This window comes from Rhodamnia argentea, chromosome 2, assembly GCF_020921035.1.
Source record: "Rhodamnia argentea isolate NSW1041297 chromosome 2, ASM2092103v1, whole genome shotgun sequence".
Classification (NCBI taxonomy): Eukaryota; Viridiplantae; Streptophyta; class Magnoliopsida; order Myrtales; family Myrtaceae; genus Rhodamnia; species Rhodamnia argentea.
In genome coordinates this window covers 17490774-17514778 of record NC_063151.1, presented here as the reverse complement: position 1 = coordinate 17514778, position 24005 = coordinate 17490774, and the positions used below count along the sequence as shown (strand labels likewise).

The following is a 24005-nucleotide window of genomic DNA, read 5'->3' as shown; positions in this document are numbered from 1 at the left end:
CCCTTCGCTGCGACTATTCATACTTTCGCAGCAAGTGGTCACGCTTGCATGACTTACTAGGAGGAGGATATGCCTACATATGTAACCAAGCGTCAGTCGAGGACAAGATCAAAGCTCTCCTTGCTTTTCTGGTCCATTTGCCCTATCCGATCCAATGTCGTGCCCTCGGATTTGCCATTAATGAACTTTTCCTCACGTTTGGCTCGACTTTGAGGTCCTTCGGGACAAGGCAGCGTGAACTAGCGATTATCGACAAGTTGGAAACAGATTCCCTTCTTGCCGACAATGAGCTGGCTTATCAACGTAGTGTTCTTGAAACCTTGAAAAGTGACGGCTGTACCACCCTGCAAGTACTATCCGCACAATTGAAGGCAATCAAACAAGAAGAGGCAATTTGCGAATCACCGCACCTTGATATGATGCGGGCCGGTCATCGAAAGGAGGCAATTGTTGACGCCAACCGCAATAGTGAAATGCAACTTCATAGTTTCGTCTTAAGTCTTGAACAGCACGTATTGTAGTCCGCTGTTGCTAGTTCCATATTAATACCACCTGTCCTTATCGTCTTAGTCTATCATTGAACTGCCGGTCTTAGTGTCAATTCTCCAAAGTTCATCATGACATGATCTTCTCAGGATCATCCTTTTTCCATGCGGCATTTAATGAAAGACGTCGTTTCCGATTCTCCTTCCGAATTCAAATCGTCATGACAGTTAATCGTGGTTAATAGCCAGCGGGAAACCCGCCACTCACGTCATTATGGTTACTTATGTGTCTCACCAATCGCGATATACCTTCTCGCCTCGATAACCGTCCACCGACTTTTACTGCCTCGATCGTCGGAAGGTCGTGGGCGGATACTCAGCATCGTGGGACGAACCGTTCATTGGCCTTTATCTATAAATAGGGTCACTTGCCTGGAGTGCGTCTTCATCCAAACCCTTCCGCCTTTGATTCTTAGAGAAAACTTCCTCAAAGCCTTAATGGAGCGTGCTTCTTCTTCTACGGCTTCGTCTCCCCCTACATACTTCAGCCGTGAGTTCTCGGCTATCCGGAGGGAGATTATCTCCCTTCTGAGTTACACCTACACCATGCTGGTGGTGAAACCGCGAGCCCTTGATAAACTTCACAACCTGCTCAACCGTTTCGCGCCTCAAAATCTTCCCTCCGACCACCCGTTCCGGTCGGACTACGAAGAGTTTGTCACGCTCTTCGACTACGGGCTGGATAAGTTTCGCCGGAATCTGGCGACCATGTCTCAGCATGATCTCACCGAACATGAAGTTTGGTGTAAGATCGAAGAGATTGAGAACGGAGAAGTGGTGCACAAGGAACTCTGCAACGTCCAAGAAGCCCTCCATGCCTCTCACGCCCGCGTCTTCCAACTTCGGAACATTGTTTTCGACCGCCCGATCGCGCCGACACACTGCGAAGGCCTCCCAAGGAAACCGAGCAGCGAGGAACATGAACCGGGCCGAGGCTCGCGAGACCCGTTCCTTGGCTTCCATTGGGGCCCCTTTGGAGGGTCCGAAGGCCATGTTGGACTCTACCATTGGTCTTCTGCATGGTCAGAAGGAGCACCTTCAGCGGCCGGAGAGTGAGAAGGACAAGCCGGAGGCGGCGGTGGAAGAGTTGGGTGAAGCTCATCACCGCGCGAGAGAAGAGAATGCCAAGTTGGAGTGCCGGCTGCGAGGCTTCGTGGTCCGTTTTAGGGAGCACTTCCAGTAAGGGCCTACTGGGGCGAGCGAGCAAGAGGAAGAGAGAGAGAAAGGAAAAGAAGGAAAGAGAAAGAGAGAAAGAGAGGGAAAGGGAGGAAGATTGTAAAAAGTTTTTACTGAATGAATGGAATTGATCTTTCTTACTCTTCGCTTTCTGATTCTCTTTGCATTTCCCACATCGATGGATAGAATTTTTTCAAATACTTCCCGTTGATCGAGCGTTGTAGTTCTCTTCCATCGATCTCCATTACTCGATATGCATTCCTTGGGAGGACGTCTATTACCAAGTATGGTCCTTCCCACTTCGACGACCATTTGCCAAACTTTTCGCTGTCGAGGTTCATAGGCAAAATAATCTTCCATACCAAGTCTCCTACGTCGAAACGCTTAGCTTTCACGTGTTTGTTGTAAGCCTTGGCAACCCTTCGCTTCCGAGCCATCAATTTTTCCAATGCTGTGGCTCGGTTCTCTCCCAATTCATCAATATTGGTGTACATCATTTCATCGTACTGCTCTTTAGCCATACCATCCTGGAGTTTTACTCTTAATGATTGCACCGTAATCTCCAGGGGTAACACGGCCTCTTGTCCATATGTTAGCATGTAAGGAGCGACTCCAGTGCTTGATCTTTTGGAAGTTCGATAAGCCCATAACACCGTCGACAACAATGAGTCCCATTCCCTTGGGTTGTCCTCCAAATGCTTTTTAATCAATCCGATGATTATTTTGTTGGAAGCTTCTGCTTGGCCATTAGCTTGAGCGTAATAGGGCGTCGAATGAATCATCTTGATACCCCTCGACTTAGCAAAATCTCGTATTTCTTGGCCTGTGAAGATTGTCCCTTGGTCGGCAGTGATAGTCTCCGGAATTCCAAATCGATGAATAATTCGCCCTTCGATGAACTCCCTAACCGTTTTTTGTGTCACGCTTTTGTATGACGCCGCTTCAACCCATTTTGTGAAGTAATCCGTGGCCACTAAAATGAAACCGTGCTTCTTCGACGAGGGAGGATAAATTTTCCCTTATGTCCATTGCCCAACCCCGAAAAGGCCACGGCTTGATAATTGGGTTCATCGGTGCGGCTGATACTTGCTGGATTGGTCCATGCCTTTGGCACGATTGACACCCATTCGCGTAATCAATGCAGTCTTGGGTGATTGTTGGCCAAAAATACCCATGTCGCCTTAACAACCACTTTGTTTTCAATCCAGCTCGATGCGCACCACAGATCCCTTCATGGACTTCCGTCAAGACTAGCATTGCTTCCTCTTGCCCCAAGCATTTGAGAAGCAGTCCGTCGATGGTCTTTCGATATAACTCATTGTCGATCAGCAGATATTTTAAGGCTTTTCTTTTGAAGTCCCTACTGCCGGAACCCGGGTTTTTCAAGTAGTTTACCAAAGGGGTTCTCCAATCTTGTTGGCCGCTGGTTTCTCTTGAGCTTTCAGATCGCTCAATCATCATTACCCGAGCATCTATTGATGGTAAGGTCCTTACCCGAGTAATGATGTGGTCCGCTAGTTCCTTCGATATACGATATCCCTACGCCATCCGAGCCAATTCATTAGCTTCCGAATTTTCACTCCTCTTGACATGGATTAGCTCGTATTCGACGAACTTCGATAACAATTCTTTTGCCAGGTGGTGATGCCTAATAATGTTTTCATTCAAACATTGATACTCACCATTTAGCCGTTTGATCACCAACTGAGAGTCGCCCTTCACTTTAATTGACCTGATCCCCATGTCAATTAAAACATTCAGTCCCACGATCGGGGCTTCATACTCGGCTTGGTTATTTGAGCATTCAAAGTCGAGCCTGAATATGAGTTTTGTTTTACGTCGAAAAGGTGATATAACCATGATTCCCGCACTTGCTGAACCGGATGCCACCGACCCATCGAAATATAATATCCAAGGCGCAATACCCGGATAATTTTCATCATCCTCGACTTTTAAACCCGAAGGGTATTCGGTAATGAAATCGGATATTGCCCGCCCTTTCACCGCTTTGAGCGGCACATAAATCAGATCGATTTCTATTAGAGTGAACGCCCATTTTGCAATCCGGCCCCTAATGATTGGCTTGGACAACATGTACTTAATCACGTCTGTTTTACAAATTACATGTACCGTAGTCGGCAACATATAATGTCGTAATTTTGTACGGGCGTAGTACGATGATAAACATAGTTTTTCGATGGACGTGTATCTCGTCTCGGCATCGTTGAGCATCCTACTTAGGTAGTACACGGCCTGCTCTTTCCCTTCGTCGTTTTCTTGAGCCAGCATACTCCCGATCGTTGTATCGGCGGCCGATAAATACAACTTCAATGGCCGTCTCGCCTTTGGTGGCGTTAACACCGGTGGCTTGATGAGATACTCTTTTAACCCGTCGAAAGCCACCTGATGTTTCTCTTCCCACACAAACTCTCGCTCATTCTTCAATTTGAGCAACAGGGAGAAAACTTCGATTTTTCCCGAGAGGTTAGCTATAAAACGCCGCAAGAAATTTAATTTCCCGATTAACATTTGCAGCTGTTTTTTATTATTAGGATATGGCAATTCTGAAATAGCCTTAGCTTTATTCATGTCTACCTCTATACCTCTTTGATGAACCAAAAAACCAAGGAAATTGCCAGCTTTTATCCCGAAAGCGCATTTTAAAGGATTCATTTTTAATTTAAATTTGCGCATTCTCTCAAAAGCTTGCTCTAGGTGGTCCAGATGACTTACCCGGTGCGTCTTGACGATGACGTCGTCGATATAGACCTCCATGAATTCCCCAATCATATCATGGAAAATGTAATTCATTGCCCTTTGATACGTAGCACCAGCATTCTTCAAACCGAAAGGCATGACGACCCATTCGAACGTACCAATAGCCCCGGGGCATCTAAATGCTGTCTTGTGAACATCCTCCGCCGCTATAAATATCTAATTGTACCCAGAATGTCCGTCCATGAGGGACATCATTTCATTATTGGATGCCGAATCGATCAACATATCGGCGATGGGCATCCGGTACTCGTCTTTCGGGGTAGCCGCATTAATGTCTCGGAAATCAACACACACTCGGAGTTTGCCGTTCTTCTTCTTGACAGGCACAATATTCGACAACCATTCGACATACCTTGCTGATCTTATGAATCCGGCTGAAAGGAGACGCTCGATTTCCTCCTTAACTTTAAGAATTACTTCGGGAGCGAACCTTCTAGCAGACTGTTGGTGTGGTCGAAATCCCCTCTTAATTGGCAATCGATGCTCAACTATGCTCCTCGAAAGACCCGACATCTCATGGTAATTCCAAGCAAAACAATCCTTATATTTTCTCAATAGGTTTACCATTTGAACCTTGTACCGCTGATCGAGTAATTGGCTCATATAAGTAGGTTGAGGACAGGCCTCATCTCCGAGATTGACCTCTTCCAGTGGGTCTTGAGCTTGAATTACCTTGTCGTCCTCCTTAATTGGGGATTCTTCAAAATCTAAAATGCCGTCTGCAAGCTGTCTAGCTTGATCACTTTGCTCGGCCCCGTAGGCCGCGTACCTCTTAGCGAGGTTTTGCGCAAATAACCGACTTTTCATCGGAAAACTGGTCGATTGGTTCCACCGGTTCCTTTCTTGGGATCCATTCGGTACTCCCTTTGTCGAAACGGCAGAATGCAATATTTCTTGGGTCCACTTCAGGCGGCTTGGATATGCGAAGGCAATCATCCGGCATCACTTTGTCCCGGCCGGATATACGGGTCCAGGTAATACAAGTCTGGGGATTTGCTTTTACATATTCGACTTTGTCCCCGTTCCAAAATGCCAGCATATGGTGAAGCGTCGATGGGACATATTGGTTTTCGTGTATCCAATCTCGTCCCAACAACAAGTTATAAGATGCGTCGGCGTCGACGACACGTAAAGACGTCCTCGACGTTTTAGATCCGACGGTCGGGTCAGCGACATATACTCCCTTTACTTGAGTAATTTCGCCGGTGAAATCAGGCAGTTGTATATTCGATGGGATTATTTCGTCATCATTTCTTCCTATTTTCTTGAAGAAGCGGTATGGAATGAGATTTAACGTTGAACCCCCATCCACAAGTACTTTCATTATCGGCCGTCCGTTGATTTTGGCATTTATATTGAGCGACCTCAAATGATTTGAGAGATCTTCCATGGGTTTCCCGAATTCCATGGTTTCTTCATCGCTGAAGCAAAACCGAGCCCCTTCCTTCTCTTGCGTCGTTTCTTTGTCGCCGCCGTTAGCCGAGGTCGACTCGAGTTGAAACTCGTGTGGTAACTTAACTCGTACCATACAAGAGCTTAGGGGGAAATTGACCTCGCTATCGGGGGTTTTAAATCGAGATTTGGACGCAGATGTTTTACGTGTCTTTGTACCCCTGTCTTCTTTTTCTTGAGCTGGGTGTGTCTCTTCCGGTCGTCGTCGCCAAACCAGATTTCTCGGCCTCCGCAGTTTGGCGTGGTTAGGAGCTGCTGCCATCGAGTCATGACCGGTTGGAATCTCCTGTTGCCGTAGTATGCGGACCCTGTTCTTTCTTTGCACCCTTCTCTTCCGAGTTCGGGTCAAGATTTTCTCATTTTCTTGATCTTCCGTCACCTCATACCATGACCCCTCTACGGGGTTGCTTGGTATCTTAAGAGTGCGTCGACGATGTGGCTCATGAAGGCCTTGTCGAAAATTTCTGTCGAACTCCTTTCCCCATCCATAGTGGATTCTTTCTTGAGGATGTGGGGTTGGTGAACCATAGCTTACGTAATAATCAAATTTGCCACTTGGCTCACCTAAAGTACCAATTGTAGGGTCCCCTTCATGGTATCTCTGCTTAAATGACTTATAAACTCTCCGATGATTGGAACTTCTTCGAGGTCCGGCACTTTCAATGTGAAAAGGCGTCTTATCCATCCGACTAGTTCGACCGCTCTTTTGGTACCCTTCCTCGGGTGTACTCATGTTTCCCAATTTTCGCCCGCAATGAGCGCATAAATTTGTTGACGTATGGCATTTACTCGATCGCTTTAAAGATACCATTCTAGTCATCACTGGAAAAGGATCCGCGTCCATATCCATCGGGGGTTTCCCTTTATCTTCGCCGAATTTGATCTTTCCTTGTCGAATCGCTTCCCGAATGTTCTTTTTGAGGACTAAACAATCCGATGTGTTATGGCTCCATGAGTGGTGCCATTTGCAATACTTCTTCCCCGATAATTCTTCTTTGGATGGTATCTTCCGCCCTTCCGTCGTCCTGATTTGTCCGTCGGCCAACAGTATGTCGAAAATTTCTTCCGCCCTATTCGCATTGAATGAATAGTACACTGCCTCTTTTGCTTTAGCCATTATAGTTGACTTTTCTTTCATCCTTGCTAGCTTCGATGCTTGGCAAGTGTATGGCTTGTCGATGGTTAATTGGGCGATGGCTACTTCGACATGCTCCGTTGACTCTTCGTCGAAATCGGGTGGCTCGACAAAACTTACATCTCCTCTTCGAGTATGCCTTTTGTCTCTTTCCTTGAGCAGGCTTTCGTGCTTCGTTGCCATCGTGGATAATTCGAATAGATCTGCACATGGATGCCCCACCATCCTATCTCGTATTTCGAATTTCAATCCGTTGAAAGCGAACTCGCCGAATGTCTTTTCCGGTAAAGGGACTAAGCATTTATTCCTAGCCCGTTTAAACCTTGCAATAAACCGGTCGACCGCCTCGTTTGTCATTTGCTTCATTGTCGACAAATCCGCTCATGACAAGTTCGACACCGCCCTTTGAAATTGGCCATGAAACAAACGTTCCATCTGCTCCCATGTCAACACCGAATTAGGTGGTAATGCGGTATACCACGTAAAGGCTGTTTTTGACAAGGATAATGGAAAGAGCCTTAATTTCCAGTGATCCGCATGTGTAGCATCCCCACATAGTGCTAGAAAACGGTTGATATGTTCATACGTGGACTGATCATCCTCGCCAGAAAAAAGTGTGAACTCGGGTATTTTAAACCCTCTTGGATACGGGATCGTATCCATCCAATCTGGGTACGGTTTACGGTAAACATTAGCCCGGTATCCTACCATTGGGTCAATGTATACGGGTGCCTGGTCGAACACGGGCTGATGGTACTGCGATTGATATGGCATTTGATATCCAGGTTGTGGCGGATGATAAATGGGTTGCACAACAAGTTGAAACATTGGCTCATGACCTGGTGGTTGTAGGGCCCGATTCATCTGCTGATATCCAGGTCGTATGACCCGATGTCCCTACTGTCCTTGTCCCCTGACTTGGGGTAATTAATCTTGCCCCCTAGCCTACCATTGCCCCCTAAAGGGCGCTGCCCCCTGATTTTCGATAATCATGGGTACCGGTTGTTCATTGATAGGGACAAGATTATGTTGGGCAGCTACCTCCTGACGAGCAATATTCTCGTCTTGTCGAACAGGGTGTCCCGGAAACATAACAATATCGGCGGGTATATCTTGTCGAATAGGATGTCTAGGGAACATACCTGTCTCTGCATTTACCGGGGGTCTAGGTTCGTTGGCCGGTAACTCCTCTCCTCGTTGCAGAATCCGCGGAGGTGCTAAAGGCCGAGTATTCTGTCCCGCAAGGCCTATATTTGGCGGTGTTGTTCTTGGTAAACCGCCACTTGCTGCTGGTATGAAACCATTCCCTTCTTGAGCATGAGGTGGGTTAATTGTAATCCCATGTTGTCCTGCAGCACACTCGTGATACGTGTTGATGATTAATGGCCCGACAACCTCGGTCATCCGCTGGACCATGTGATCAGCAAACTCGTTCTGGACTTCTTCGATGGTCCGCCTTATCGATGTTAGCATGACAGGCGTCATTTCTAGATTTCTCCTTGGCTCCTCAACGTTACGTCGAGAGACCTCGACGTCCCCTTGATGGGCCGTGGATGACTCCATTCGTTGTATTTCTTCCCGGGGTTCGTCTCCACCACCGTCTAAGTTGTTACGTCCTCGCGTGCGTGGCATAGCACTTCTCTCGAACCGACACCAATGGTCCCACCGGGCGTGCCAAAAAAGATTGTTGCGCGTTGAAATCCTTCGACGGGGCTTTGCTGGTTGTGGGTTTTAGGCCCAAATTGACTTTGGTCCAAAGAAGGTTACTTACGCGGGAATCTTTTATCGAACTTAATCCGTTCGTTTTCCGAAAAGGAGTTCGGGGTCGGTTTTGGACAGAGAGTGTCAAATGCATTAGATTTACACAAAAGGGCGCGTTACAAACGGGCCTTTGATAACTTCGACGGCCCAATATGCACTAGTAAATGTATGTGACAACTGTCGACGTGACCCCGGAATTGAATCGACAGGATCGGGAGATGATATAGGACACAATGCTGGAATTTAATCAACAGACCTGGACGGGGAATTGTAGGACACAATACCGGAATTGAATCGACGGCCTTGGACAAGATGGGTGAAGGGTGCAACACCGGAATTTAATCGACGGCATCGAACCTAATGAGTAGACGTCGGAATCTAATCGACGACACCTAACTCTGGATATGATACTCGTCGGAATTGAATCGACGACGGGGATCTGAAAACTACAGCTAGGCTAGGCTAAAGGCTAAAGGTTAAGAGCTAACGACTAGTTTTGAAAATGCAAGTGTTTTGGATTTGTTGTGTGTGTTTGTATCTTGCTATTGCGAGGTATTTATAGGCAAGCTCTTTGGTAACCGCTGAGCGGTTTCTTCCTTTGGCCCCACGCTTTGTTCTTTTCCATAAGCCACGTGGATGACGGTTTCCCGGTCTTCGCGCCTTTTCTTTTTACCTCGTGGGGATTATCGCCAACCGCCTCGATCGTGGCCTCCCTCCGCGCGCTTTTCTTGTTTTAGAAGGAAGTGGCGCCAGAATTTATCCCGACACGTGACACCTTTCTGATTGATACGTTCCCTGCTTCGGTGTCCCTTCCCGTAGCTGATTATCGCTTCCTCACGTGTTTGTCACGAGTCTCCCTTGGATTATTTTAAGTGTCAACAGCAGTCCAAAGATCGTGAATGGATTTCTCATATCACTCCAATCTAGTAATGATGAAAATCATCGAGGTATTCTAATTTCAAATGGGTTCAACCATTCATCCAATTCTTGATTGTTCTACATGAAATGAGTATAACTGCTTCAACAACTACTCCATAGATTCTCCTCCATGGACTTGACTATACCTATACTTAATCTATGCACTCCCGAAAGCTTCCTCCGCTGTCTTTGGAAACCGGATGACTTTGACAATTTCCCATTTCGATCATAACAAGTACACTATAGAAAAAAAAAAAAAAAAAAACAAGAAGAAGAAAGCATGACGGACAAAAATTATGGGTAAGTGGTTCTAGGACCGATCTAGGTTTCGCTTGGAACATGTCCACTGGTGTGCATAGAGGTCTCGAAGGAGGAAGATGAAGAAGTCTGTGATACACTTCCACACAAGTGAGATCAAGAAGAAGGAAGGTCAAAGAAAAAGAAGAAACAAAAAAATAAAAATAAAATGGGGCCCACATCGAGGAGTACTATAGTCGGTATATGTGAAAGGGAGTGCTTAAGCCATGCAATGAGTGGAAATAGCACCGCCCTAATTTTATTAGGATAATGTTATTGAAATGGTAATTTTGTTGTATGTAAGTTTACATGTATCTAAATATTTCAAACCCTTAACTTAGGGAGTAGCGTTGTGTTCTGTACTTTTAATAATTCTCAATTTTTTTTTTTATTATTCTAACACTACCCATCTCAAGACCATATGTAAACCTATCAAACTATTGCGTTAGGTTGAGTTCGGGTTGAGTCATAAATGGTCCAACGTAAGGGACATTAACCTGTTTATGATTCGTTTATCATAATGCAAATTTAGTGACTCATATCAGACTTGACTCATATCCAACCTATACCGGCCTCGATCCCATATTCCCTAAATACTTTCATATTTAATCCAATTTAGGAAAATTCATACCTAAACTCAAGAAAGAATACGGAGTAGTGAGCGCAAGATCGAGTGAGGATGAGAGAGAATAAAAGAAGTCATGGAGATGGATTGAGGTTAAGTAAATTATAAACCTGTTTATGACCTATTCAACATTTATATTACGTTTAAACTATCTATTGATTGAGCACAACTAAATTATGTAACAACTCTATCTATCATACATGGGTGTTAAGAAATGAATTTATACAACCATATAAATTGATAGGTCTAACTATATGTAAGCACTTTCTTTCAAGTTCCTTTGTATGTTTCATCTTTACAATCATATTAGTTGATGTATTGTTGATACCCGATTTTTAATCGGGATTTCTTTAGAAAAATCATTAAAAATACGATAAAATTTGATAAAATTTGAAAATCAACTTTGGAAGCCTTGGCCAAGCCTAAGGAACCAATTTTGAACAAAATTATTTTTTAGTATTTTTTATATTAGAAAAATACAGAAAAGTTACCAAAAAAAAAAAAGCATTTGTGGCCACAAAAATATGGAATAATAGCCAATATTTTTATTTTAAATCCATTTTCATTTTGGCCATTTAATAATTAGAAAATTCAATTTGGGGTCACAAAAGTCTTTATGTTTATAAACCCAAATCGAGCCAAAAAAATTACATTTGGAGCCCTTTTATTTTCTTTTCACATTTTCCAAACATGACGTTTTTATCTAATACCTCGGGCTACATTTCAGTCCAATTGTTTTAGAAATTGAACAATTTTGGCGAAAAGGACTTAATTGCACTTTTTATTTTCAATTTAATCCTTGATTTTCATTCTAAGTGCAATTAATCATTTTGCAAAGAATTTCATTCAAATATAAGACCAGGACCCTAAGTTTTCAATCATTCCCAATCTATTGGTGGAGCTGAATCGGTTTGATTTAGTCGTTTAAGGTTTGAATTGTTCAAAAATCATTTTCGGGTTAAACTTTGAATGAGGGGATTTTCATCAATTTGAATCAATTAAACCCTAAATCTTCAGTCCTAGATGAAATACATGCTATAGAATCCGACTATGACTTTAACTTTTCGAAATTTGGACGATAAGACACTAAATTGAGCGAATTTTGTGAAAATGGGTCAACCGGGTGGGATCAGCCCGACCCACTTAGCCCGTTGACTTGAGCAAGCTTGCGGAACCGGTTTTCGTCCGGTTTTTACGTGCGGGAAAATCCAGGTAGCAATTGAGCAAAATTGGCGTTCGATTTGCAAGACCCAACTCGTGAGTGACTACCGATGGACAACCCACATACTCCCGACGGCCAACGGACGGTTCCAGCTGGCGTGACAAACTCGGAACGAAAACTTTTCCGTTACAGGATGTTAAAAGAACAATTTGACCCACTCATAGCTGGTTCGGTTGGTTAGGGCGCATTGAGTACCTGTAATTTAAGTGAAGGGCCATAGCGGTGAATTGCTATGTTAGTCTCTCCCGAGGAGTAGTCGAGATGCGCGCAAGCCGGCTCGAATACCTCGGTTATAAAAAATAAAAAAAAAACAATCTGTTAGTGCACACCAGAGGAGGTTCGGTTGGAGTTCTACCGGAGGGACTTCGACGGAGAGCTAAAGGGAGTTAGAGAGAGAGAAATCGGGATTGAGCGGAGCCACCATCGAGCCACCGCGCCGCCGCCGCACGGCCACAGAGCCGCTCCATCACCTCCCCGCATATGTTCTCTGTTTTCACTCGAGGCTACTATGGCTATGAGCTCGATTTGGTTCTTGACCAAATGGAGCTAATCCGGATGCATCAAGACCTCGCGGAGTATTCATTAGTCATTTTTTAGTGATCTTTTGGTTCATTTTCGATCGAAAATCCATTTCTTTTGTGATTTAGTGATTTTTTTTAAGCCGCTCCCCACTATGGATGAAAAATCTCTGGAAGCGTTTTTGCTATGTTTGATTTCAGTGCGGGGTTTTGATCACTCTATATGTGCCATTCACGATTAGATTTGAATCTAGAGACTTTACTAAGCCTAGCCTTCCTCTTTTTGTGCATTGATTCACGTCAAAATCTTTCAACTAAACCTCCGTATGGACTTCACCGGAGTCACGATTCGTGAACGCCAAGAGACGATCGTTGCTGGCTGAATTTGTTCAGGTAAGTCCTAAAACTCCTTTGTGATGTTAGTTAAGGCTAGTAAATGCGAAACGAGTGGCTGAAACGGAGATATGGGCGTCGCCGGAATCCGGAGAATTTTACCAAACTATGGCGGGCTGTTAGAGAGCTCGAGTCGGGCGACATCGGCTTGGTCACACTTAGGTTTAGGATGATATTTTGGGTGACCTAGATCAATTTAGGTGAAAAAGGGCACCGTTCGGTCATTTTTGGGGTTTTCCAGCAGATTTGCCGGCGGAATCGCCGGGAATCACACTTTACTGGCAGTCCCCATCGGCGACAGTTTGACCGGTTGACTGGTCAAAAGACAAGCAACGTGCCACATGGCGCACACGTGGCACACACATGGATTAGCCGGGGTTAAATAAAAATAAAAAACTGATTTTTTGAATATAAAAAATGTCCGACAAAAAAAAATATATATATATAAAATGGATTTTTTTGAATAAAAAAATATATTCAATCGGACGGTGGAGAAACAGCCACGTGTTGAGATTTTTTGGGAATAAAAAAATCATTTTTCAAAAATTCAATTTTTTGAAAATGAAAATCTTTTGATGATCGTGTGTTCCAAGTTTAATCACGCATTTTGATTGCACCCGTTTAATCCATTTTTTGAAAATTAAAATTTTTCTTTATGATCCAACGGTTGATATCTTGATGTGTTGTCAATTATGGAGCGTAGGATTAAATTTTAATAACAATTCATAAAATGATTTTTTTTGTCAATCATAAAAATGATTTAAAAATAAAATAAAATTTAAAAATTTAAATAAAAAACATAAAAACTACATAGTTTTGATCGTAGACCCGAGACCCATATGGTTTGGGCCGGGTGCCATGTTTTCAATAAAAAAAATATAAAATAAAAAAATAAATAATCATTCCTAAAAATTCAGAAAAACCTCAAAAATCAGAAAATGGGTCATTTTGACTGGTCAATCCTATTTTTGACGGTTTTTCCCTCTCGTTCTTTCCAAAATCACAAAATTTCCATTTATGGGTAATTTTTTTTTAAAAAATACTAAAAATTCCCAAAAAATATCACAAATTAGGAAATGCGCCATTTTAATTGGCAAATCCTATTTTTTATGATTTTGCATTCCGATTCTTCCTAAAATGATGATTTTGCCGCTCATGAACAAATCATTCCAAAAAATCCAAAAAAATCCCGAAAAATCTCAGAAATTGAGAAATGGGCATATTCAACTAGCCAATCCTATTTTTGACAATTCTGATTTCAAATCTTTTGAAAAATTACAATTTTTCCCCTCATGAAAAAATTGTCTCCAAATCCTCCCAAATCTTTTTCAAAATGACAATTTGCCCCTTATGAGCAAATTGCCTCCAAATCTATCCAAACTCCTTCCAAACTCCAAATTCCAAACACCCATTCTCTAAGCCATTATGGCTTTACTAGGGATGCCATATATTGACTGCATGTGTTTTATTTGCATGATACCTAAATTTTTTATTTGCACATTTATTTTCATTGATTATGATTGATATGCTACATACTCTCGTCTACATGAACTCTTAAGTTTTAGAGCTTTCCTCATGCAAATCATTTGCATGAAATCTATAGTTAAGAAAATCATTCAACTTAGGTATTGAAAGGGTGTCAATAGAAACATTGGCGTAACGAAGTCCCCATTCGCAAATCTCTAATTCTGTTTAAGTTGTGTGACTTCTCCCACCGCCCGACGAGATTTTCGATCTACCTTTCCCAAAGATTGGTGGAGACTCCAAAGTATGTACACCTACGCAGATATCACATGATCACACCAAAGGTTGAAACCGCTTTAAATCCTGTTGTTGCGCAATGTGAGAACTTGGGAGAGTCTAAACCAACCTATGGATCATCACAGATCCTTAGAAATCGGTAATCACCCCTAAACTCCTCCTCCCGCTCTGCTCCGGACAAGGGTTGCGACAGACTTGGTGACTCTGCTGGGGACTAGTTTTAAACCTTTGGTGGATTTGAGCCGACTAAAAAGTTGAATGATTTTTCTGACTTGATTTTCTTGCGGATGCTATATTCGGTAAGGTAAGTTCGCTAACCACTATGTTAGATGTTTTTGCAGATGGGAGAAATAAGGGGTGGAGTCCGTGTTGACTTTATTTTCTGTAAGTTGGAGTTGGGAATGTATGTTTATTTATATGCATTTATTGAAGCGGTGTTTTGATATAAATTGTTGTGCTTGCTATTGCATTATTTGTGACGATCATGATAATTCGTACACACCTATGGTCAAACGCTGATTGCGATCACCCGTAAGTTTATGTTAGATAGGGAAAAGGTACAAAAAGATCTTGTATTTGATTGCACTTGAGACTCTCGTATTCATTTCCGGTCATGATTCCGGTTGGTGATCTCTATCCCTCTTGGGTGAGTGCTATTGGGGACGAATCTGCCATATCCAAATCATAGGAACCTTGGCCTTAGGTTTCATACCTTTTTTTTTTTTAGGGTCTTACCATCACTTGTCTCATGTGCATATTTGTGGACGGTTAGTAAACCTAAATCACAACACAAAAAATTTAAAAAAAAAAATCAACAAGTTTGGTTGGTAAGATATTTCTATCCCTTAACTTGTTGTAATTCATTTTCATGCATCTCATACTTTGAATTGATCATGTCTTCCAATCAATTCCATTTTTCCTTTGGAAGAAATTTGGATTGGAACCCTTATTTGACCTTTTGGCCATATAAGGAAATTCGACCCTTATTTCACCAAAAGGAAATTTGAAATTGAATTGGTTCATAATTGTGTATCACATTTTTGCGTCATCAGCATTCTTTTGTAATCTATGGTAATTGGACAAAGTCTTTCATGTTTTCTAAATTCAAGAGAAGATTAGATGTTCGAATTATTTTTGTTCTTTGTAAACGACTTCAATTTGGATATCCTATTTTTCCTTGAATTTAGGACACATTGCGATTGCACTTTACTTCTTTTGTACATTCCATTGGTTTCTTTGGAATTGGCCAAAAGTAATTATTACGGATTACATTTCTTTCAATAGTATAGTTTCTTATGAAAAATATTGGTAAGTACTTTTCACGCAAGGTTAGGGCTCGTGTAAAGATTCTTATCTTTATTAATCACGAGAAGGCATAAGGTTGAAAGAATTTATGCTTTCTTTTCCCATTATTTCTCCTAATATTGTTGATGCGATAAACAGTTACTCTTTATTCACATAACCGATACGAACTCGTGTTAGGACTCGTTTGAGAATAAGAATGGAACAAGAAGAACCGAGCCCGAGGGTTGGCAACTTGGAAATGCAAATGACATTGTTGGTCTCCATGCTGACGGAGATGAACTTCTCAAGGAAAATAACCAGTGATACCGGATCCGAATAATTCTATTCATCCATCGTCGTCTAATACTATTGATAAGGTGCAACCTTGAAGATGCCCATCGATTCCGGACGTCACTCGGCTACCGAGCGTTGATGCTTAGCCTAAAACAACACCTGTGGTTATTAACCTAGAAAAGGAAAGGAAGGAAAGGCTTGGAATTAAAACCGAAGCAGGGGAAAAGAGACTTACGAAGATAGAAGAATGCCTAAGCGATCGGGGTATAAGTTGGTTCGTTTTGACAAAGTATCTCCCTTTACGAGCTCCATCACGACCACCCATCCCCCCCCCAAGCACCACACCCTAGACTTCTCTTTACTTTCTCTCTCTCATCACTTCATCTTCCATTCTCTCTCTCGCCAAGAGGCTATTGGTGGTTTCTTTGTAAAACAAACGAAGAGATGTCTTGTCCCAATGGACAGTTATTTTATTTGTTTAATTGATGAAAGAACACAAAGCTCGTGTCTATTCAATTAGCGGTTATTTTCTAAAACACTTTTACAACCTTTGAAAGGTCGTGTTTATTCAATTGGTGGTTATTTTCTAAAGCACTCTTACAACCTTTGGAGTATTTGTGTATGTTCGAAAATAACTACCGATTCAAACATGAAAAGGTGTGATTGAACGTATAGTTTCGAACATGAAGAGATATGTTTGAACTATCGGTTATTAGACACGAAAAATTGCATTTTTTAAACAAAAAACTGTTTCGAACAATGAAAAGGTATGTGAGAATTAACACATTTTCGGATGCGAAAATGCGTGTTCTTTTCTCTTTATATATTCAACTATTCTGCTCATTGTTCACAACTTCTAATTTCAATTTTCGTCCTTTCAAACAAGAGAAATACAACCTTCATTTTCAATTGTTTCCTAGAGAGTTCTCGGAGAAATATTAGAATTGCTATCTAATATTCTCGCTTGAGACTATGTTGTATCCTGGAGGATTTTTGCCGGAAACCATTAGCAACGTTGTAGGGAAAATAATTCCTTAAAGAAAGTGCTATCACGCCTCGTAGTCCGATTCCTTTGTTCATGCCATTTGATCATTATTTTACCAAAAATTTTAAGGAATTATTCGTTCAACAATGGAGTCAGAATCAATAAAGGTTATGAACCAGGATATGGTGAAACTGGATCGGTTCAATGGCAACAATTTCGCTCATTGGAGAGATAAGATGATGTTTCTCCTCACTATCCTGAAGATTTCCTATATCCTCGACCCCAATTAAATGCATATAGAGGATCCGGTGCCTACCACTGAAAGAGGAGAACCTAGTACATAAGATGTTGAGAGGGTCAACAAGGAGAGGAAGAAACGTGAAGAAGACGAATTGCTTTGTCGAGGCTATATACTGAACACGTTATCCGATCGTCTCTATGACTTGTTCACTGAGATGAAGTCTGCTAGAGAAATATGAAATGCGCTCGACTTCAAGTATAAAGCAGAGGAGCAAGGTACGAACAAATATATGATCGCTAAGTATTTTGACTTCAAGTTCGTTGATACTAAACCCTTATTGGAACAAGTCCACGAATTGCAAGTACTGGTCAATAAAATTCGTGCTCTCAAGATAAATATTCCAGAATCTTTTCAAGTTGGAGCAATTATTGTAAAATTGCCTCATAGTTGGAAAGATTATGGAAAAAGGATGCTGCATAAATTTGAGGACATCACTTTGGATCAAATTCAAAAACATCTTTGCATTGAGGAAGAGTCACGTTTATGTGATAAATCTGTTTTGTATGATACCAAAGTGAATTCTGTGGAGGGAAATGGATTTTAGTCCAAAACCTACCGAAACTTGAAACGCAAGAAAGGGCAGAATTTTAAGAAGCTACGGAAGAAGAAAAAGAGTTATTGCTTTGTTTGTGGCAAGGAGGGTCACTATGCAAAGGAGTGCAGACACCGTAATAACACATTCAAGGACAAGATTCAACAGTTAAGGTAGATGCAAATATGGTTGAAGAGAACTACGTGACCATGGTTTCAACCAAGTTTTCGAACTTGAATATTTCCGAAAAGATTAAGGATTCTATAGCCATGATTTCCGAAGTCAATTCTGCCACTATTGAATCTACCAAGGATCGATCAATGTTCAAGCACTTTGAAGAGATTGTTGAAGTGCATCTTCAAGAGGTTGAGATGGCAAATAAAACTCTTGCAAAGGTTGCTGGAAAAGGCACGATCATTTTAGATTTTACTACTGGAAAGAAAATTTCTCTTCTTAATGTACTATTTGTACCCGAAATCGGGAGAAATCTGGTTTCTGTTGATCTGCTTTGTAAAAGGGGATTTCGGGTTTTGTTTAAGTCCGATAAGGTTATCCTATCAAAGAATGGGCTGTTTGTGGGAAAGGGTTACGCCAATGATGGCATGTATCAACTGAGTATCAATAATAATATTGCGTCTTTTGCTTACATTATTGATTCTCCTCATTTATGGCATAGTCGATTGGCACATTTAAATTTTCGCTATTTACAGAATATGAAAAAGTTAAACTTGATAAATTTTAATGGAGAATTTGATAAATGTGAAATATGTGCTAAGTCCAAGTTAACAAAGAAATCATTTCCTAGTGTTAAGAGAAATTCAAATTTATTAGATTTAGTGCATAATGACATATGTGAATTCAATGGCATGATAACTCGTGGTGGTAAAAGGTATTTCATTACCTTTGTAGATGACTACTGTAGATACTTATATGTCTATCTCCTAAGATCAAAGGATGAGGCGTTTACTATGTTTAAAAAATATAAGGCTGAAGTGGAAAATCAATTAGAAAGGAAAATTAAAGTTCTACGTTCGGATAGAGGCGGAGAATATTTCATAAATGATTTTTCAGCCTTTTGTGAAGAACATGGTATTATTCATCAAGTTTCGACACCGTACACTCTACAACAAAACGGTTTGGCTGAAAGAAAGAATAGGTCTTTAGGAGAAATGGTTAATTGTATGCTTTCGAATTCAAAACTACCAATTAATCTTTGGGGAGAGGCATTGTTTACTGCATGTTATATTCATAATAGGATACCATCCAAGAAAAGTAACATCAGTCCATATGAAGTTTAGAAAGGCAGAAAACCAAACTTGTCACATCTTAAAGTGTGGGGGTGTTTGGCATATTACCGAATACCGGATCCTTAGAGAACAAAACTTGGTCCTAGAGCTATGAAAAATGTATTTCTTGGATATGCTGAGAACAGTAAAGATTATAGGCTTCTTGATTTAGATTCAAATGTCATTATAGAATCAAGAGATGTTGAATTCTTCGAGAATAAGTATTCTACGGATTTTGAAGTTATTGAGAATAATGCTCAAATACAAGATACAAATAATTCAGAACCCATAGAAACACACGTAAATTCTCATGAGAAAATAACAAATGATTCTGAAATCATAATTGAACCTAGGAGAAGCACTAGAGCAAGAAAATCAAAGAGCAAGAAAATCAAAGGATTTTGGTCCAGATTTTATCACTCATGTTTTCCTCGTAGAAGGAGACAGAAATAATAATGTGGTAAATAAATACCCCATAATATTAAATTTAGAAGATGATCCTAAAAGTTTTGGTGATGCTATGTCTTCTAGAGATGCTTCTTTTTGGAAAAAAGCTATAGATGATGAAATGGACTCAATCATGTCCAACAATACTTGGGTATTGGCAGATTTACCAAAGGATCTACACCTATTGGGTGCAAATGGGTTTTCAGAAGAAAATACAATTCTGACGGTCTTGTCCAAGCTTTTAAGGCTAGGTTAGTAGCTAAATGGTATAGACAAAAAGAAAGAATAGATTCTTTTGACACTTATGCTCCTATAGCACGTATAACATCTATTCGAATTCTTTTTGCTCTAGCATCCATTTATGATCTCTGTGTTAATCAAATGGATGTTAAAACTGCTTTCTTGAATGGAGATTTAAATGAGAAAATTTACATGGAACAACCAGAGAGTTTTGTTCTTCTTGGAAATGAGAGGAAAATATGTAAATTGGTCAAATCTCTTTATAGGCTTAAGCAAGCACCGAAGCAGTGGCATGAGAAATTTGATTCAGTCATATTATCTAATGGTTTTAAGCATAATAGTGTTGATAAATGTATTTATTCTAAATTCACTAAAGACTATGGTGTTCTAGTTTGCTTATATGTTGATGATATGCTTATCTTTGGAACTAATATGGCTGGAGTCATTGAGACTAAGAAGTATCTAACTTCAAATTTCAAAATGAAAGACTTGGGCGAAGTAGATACTATCTTAGGTATTAAAGTTAAAAAACATAGTGGAGGTTATTCCTTGAGCCAATGTGATTATGTTGAGAAAATGTTAAATAAATTTAAACATCTTGGTTTCAAAGAAACAAGTACTCCGTATGTACTAGCGTCAAATTAAATTATAATACTGGTAGAGCAGTAGCACAACTTGAATATACGAGTGTTATAGGGTCTTTAATGTATGCGATGCATTGTACTAGACCTGATATTGTTTTTTCCATGTGTAAGTTGAGTAGATACACTAGCAATCCAAATATAGAACATTGGAATGCGATTACTAGAATTTTTTGTTATCTTAAGAAAACTAAAAATTTGGGATTGTTCTATAACAATTATCCGGCGGTGTTAGAAGAATACACCGATGCTAGTTGGATTTCTAGTGTGGGAGATAAACATTCTACTTCTGGATGGATCTTCACGTTAGGTGGATGTGTTGTTTCTTGGGCGAGCAAGAAACAAACATGCATAGCTCAATCAACTATGGAATCCGAATTTATTACTTTAGCAGCAAGTGGGAAAGAGAGTGAATGAATAAGAAATTTGTTGATGGACATCAAATTATGGCCTAATCCTATGCCTCCTATTTCTATTCATTGTGACAGTCAAGCTACTTTAACAAAGGCTTATAGTAGCATTTATAATGGCAAGTCTAGACATATCATTCTAAGATATAAATACGTGAAACAATTGATTCATGATGGTACCATAACAATTGTTTACGTGAGGTTAAGCAAGAATCTAGCGGATCCCTTTCCGAAGGCTCTTCCAAGAAATGTGGTAAAGGTAACCTCAAAAGAAATGTGCCCGAAACCCTTTGATTAAAATTACCAGTAATGGTAATCCGACCTAATACTAGCACATCACTAGTTATAAGGTTTAATAGGTAAAAACAAGTTACTGAAAGTGATTGTTTGATACCGACATTAGCCCAGCTATGAGAAGTCGGTATCGCCTGTTACGTTTTAGAGGCTGAGTTATACTCTTAATGAAGTATAATACGATTTAGTAGGGTGTTTATTAGTAACAGAAACACGTGATAATACTTCACTTATATGGGCTTAGAAATGGTGCCGCTTCTTATGAAAGTTGGGGTTACTTTCTAGAGAGCTTATGAAACAGGAACAAGCATAAGGCCATAATAGTGCTAAGTAATTATGAACTTCTTGTTGAAACAAGAGGTCAGTATATGTGCGTTATGTCCGATTCTATTATTTAGAGCAACAAGTTTAAAGCCAAGCTACTTGTAACTTTGATAGAGTTTTGAGATACTTACACTAAATAAAGATTTAACTCGAAAGAGACTTTTATGTAGGTATATTAATCTCTTGGAAATGTTGGCTGTATTTTAAAAAAAATTTATTGTTTTTATTTTGTTTTACAAACAAAGTGGGGGATTATTGGTGGTTTGTTTGTAAAACAAACGAAGATGTGTCTTGTCCCACTTGACAGTTATTTTATTTGTTCAATTGATGAAAGGACACAAAGCTCGTGTCTATTCAATTGGAGGTTATTTTCTAAAACACTCTTAAAACCTTTGAAAATGCGTGTCTATTCAATTAGTGGTTATTTTCTAAAACACTCTTACAACTTTTGGAGTATTTGTGTCTGTTCGAAAATAACTACCGATTCAAACATGAAAAGGTGTGATTGAACGTATAGTTTCGAACATGAATAGATATGTTTGAACTATCGGTTATTAGACACGAAGAGTTGCAATTTTTAAACAAAAAACTGTTTCGAACAATGAAAAGGTATGTGAGAATTAACACATTTTCGGACGCGAAAATGTGTGTTCTTTGCTCTTTATATATTCAATTATTCTGCTCATTATTCACAACTTCTAATTTCAATTTTCGTCCTTTCAAACAAGAGAAATACAGCCTTCATTTCTAATTGTTTCCTAGAGAGTTCTCGGAGAAATATTAGAATTGCTATCTAATATTCTCGCTTAAGACTCTGTTGTATCGTGGAGGATTTTTGCTGGAAACCATTAGCAACGTTATGGGGCAAATAATTCCTTAAAGAAAGTGCTATCACGCCTCAGAGTCTGATTCCTTTGTTCATCCCATTTGACCATTATTTTACCGAAAGAGGCTTCAAAGTTGCTTGACCTCATCCTCGATCGTGTTAGGTCGGTCGGTTGCTTTCTTCGACGTGCTTCTCCGATCTGCGTCCTCTTTATGGTTTTCTAATAACCCTCCCTGCAACCCCACGGCTTGCCGGAGCTCTCTGCCTTCATCGTTCTTCTCCACTAGGATCGCCTCAGATGTGGCCCAGCATTCCGCTGTCACCATCCTCGCCATCCCCAATGCTTACTGCTCCTCCGATATGATCTTTTTTCTTCTTCTTCCTTTTTTTTTTTTAAATGAACCCTGCGTGTCCGACACGGCTGACACGCATGTCAAAGGCACGTCCGGTGCATTGACTGCACGCCGGACACGTGTCGGGCTGTGTCGAACGCGTGTCGGTGTCCCACACGGACACATGTTCGACACCGACGCGGCAACCTCCTGCACGTGTCCGTGCTTCTTAGCTTCTGGATCTCTTCAAGTTCCATCGTTCCTTCTTCTTCCTCCCTCGCGCGAGTGCCTGGCGTGTTGGAGATCTGTGTTTTTCCTGATTCGATGCTGTGTGCATTCAGATTCCTGTTTTCTCGTGCATACGCAATCTGGGTTTGGGTAATAAGAACTAATGGTGAATCTGGGTCGTGAGGTTTTGAGGTCTGGACTATATTGGCAGCGAGTCGTTGCATTTCGAAGTTTCTTTTTGCTGAGTTATGGCTGCTTCTAACGCGTTTGTCCTTCCCCTTTACCGAGCATGTTCAAAATGCAGATCTGGTTATGCCCATTTGGTTTATTTATGTTTTAGCTAGAGTTGGGTAGTGAGTCCTTTCATTTTCAGAGCCATCCTTTTTTCCCTTCATCTTAGTTCTCTTATCTGGTATATTGTTTGTTTTCTGATTCTGGTGCTTGTTTTCAATGTTTTGTTTATGTTTGTTTGGCTTGTTGGGATGGTGGATAGTTTCTTAGTTGCTAATGTTGATTCGACTGCAAAATGCGACGGTTCTTGGGTATTGGTTTCCGACAACCTTTCTTGTTCATGTGGATCTTAGGCCAGTTTCATTTCGTCGGCAGGCGCAGGAAGCCACTGGAGAAATTGAGGCCTCCTTCTGTGACTGAGCTAATGCTCTCAGATGATGGTGATCATATATACTTGAAGGAACTGTAACAAACTTTTTCGTCGTCTGCCGCAAGGTGAGCATCTAAGGAGGCATTCATTTTAACCCAAATTCAATTGCCCTGAAGGTTCTTCGTCATGCTTCATTAACTTGTCATTTTTGCAATGCAGGTTCTTTTGTGCACTGATCTGATGCCTATGTATTTTCTATTCTCGTTGATGTGTAATTAACTCGATGAAAGATAAGATGGAGTTTTTATCTGAAACTTCAAAGTGGATTACTCACTTTTGTGTTAACTGTGTCATCTTCGCGGAGTATGTCACACGTATAATCACTATGCTGATTTTAGC

The 24005-nt window shown here is 40.8% G+C and overlaps 1 long non-coding RNA gene across 1 annotated transcript; it reads left to right on the top strand.

Annotated features, from left to right (window-relative positions):
• Positions 1–1816: 1816 nt before the first annotated feature.
• On the top strand, positions 1817–23531 carry LOC125313716. The gene is made up of 3 exons (XR_007197307.1): positions 1817–1827; positions 14930–14938; positions 23237–23531. It is a non-coding gene; the product is annotated as an uncharacterized LOC125313716 (long non-coding RNA).
• The last annotated feature ends 474 nt before the right edge of the window (positions 23532–24005 follow it).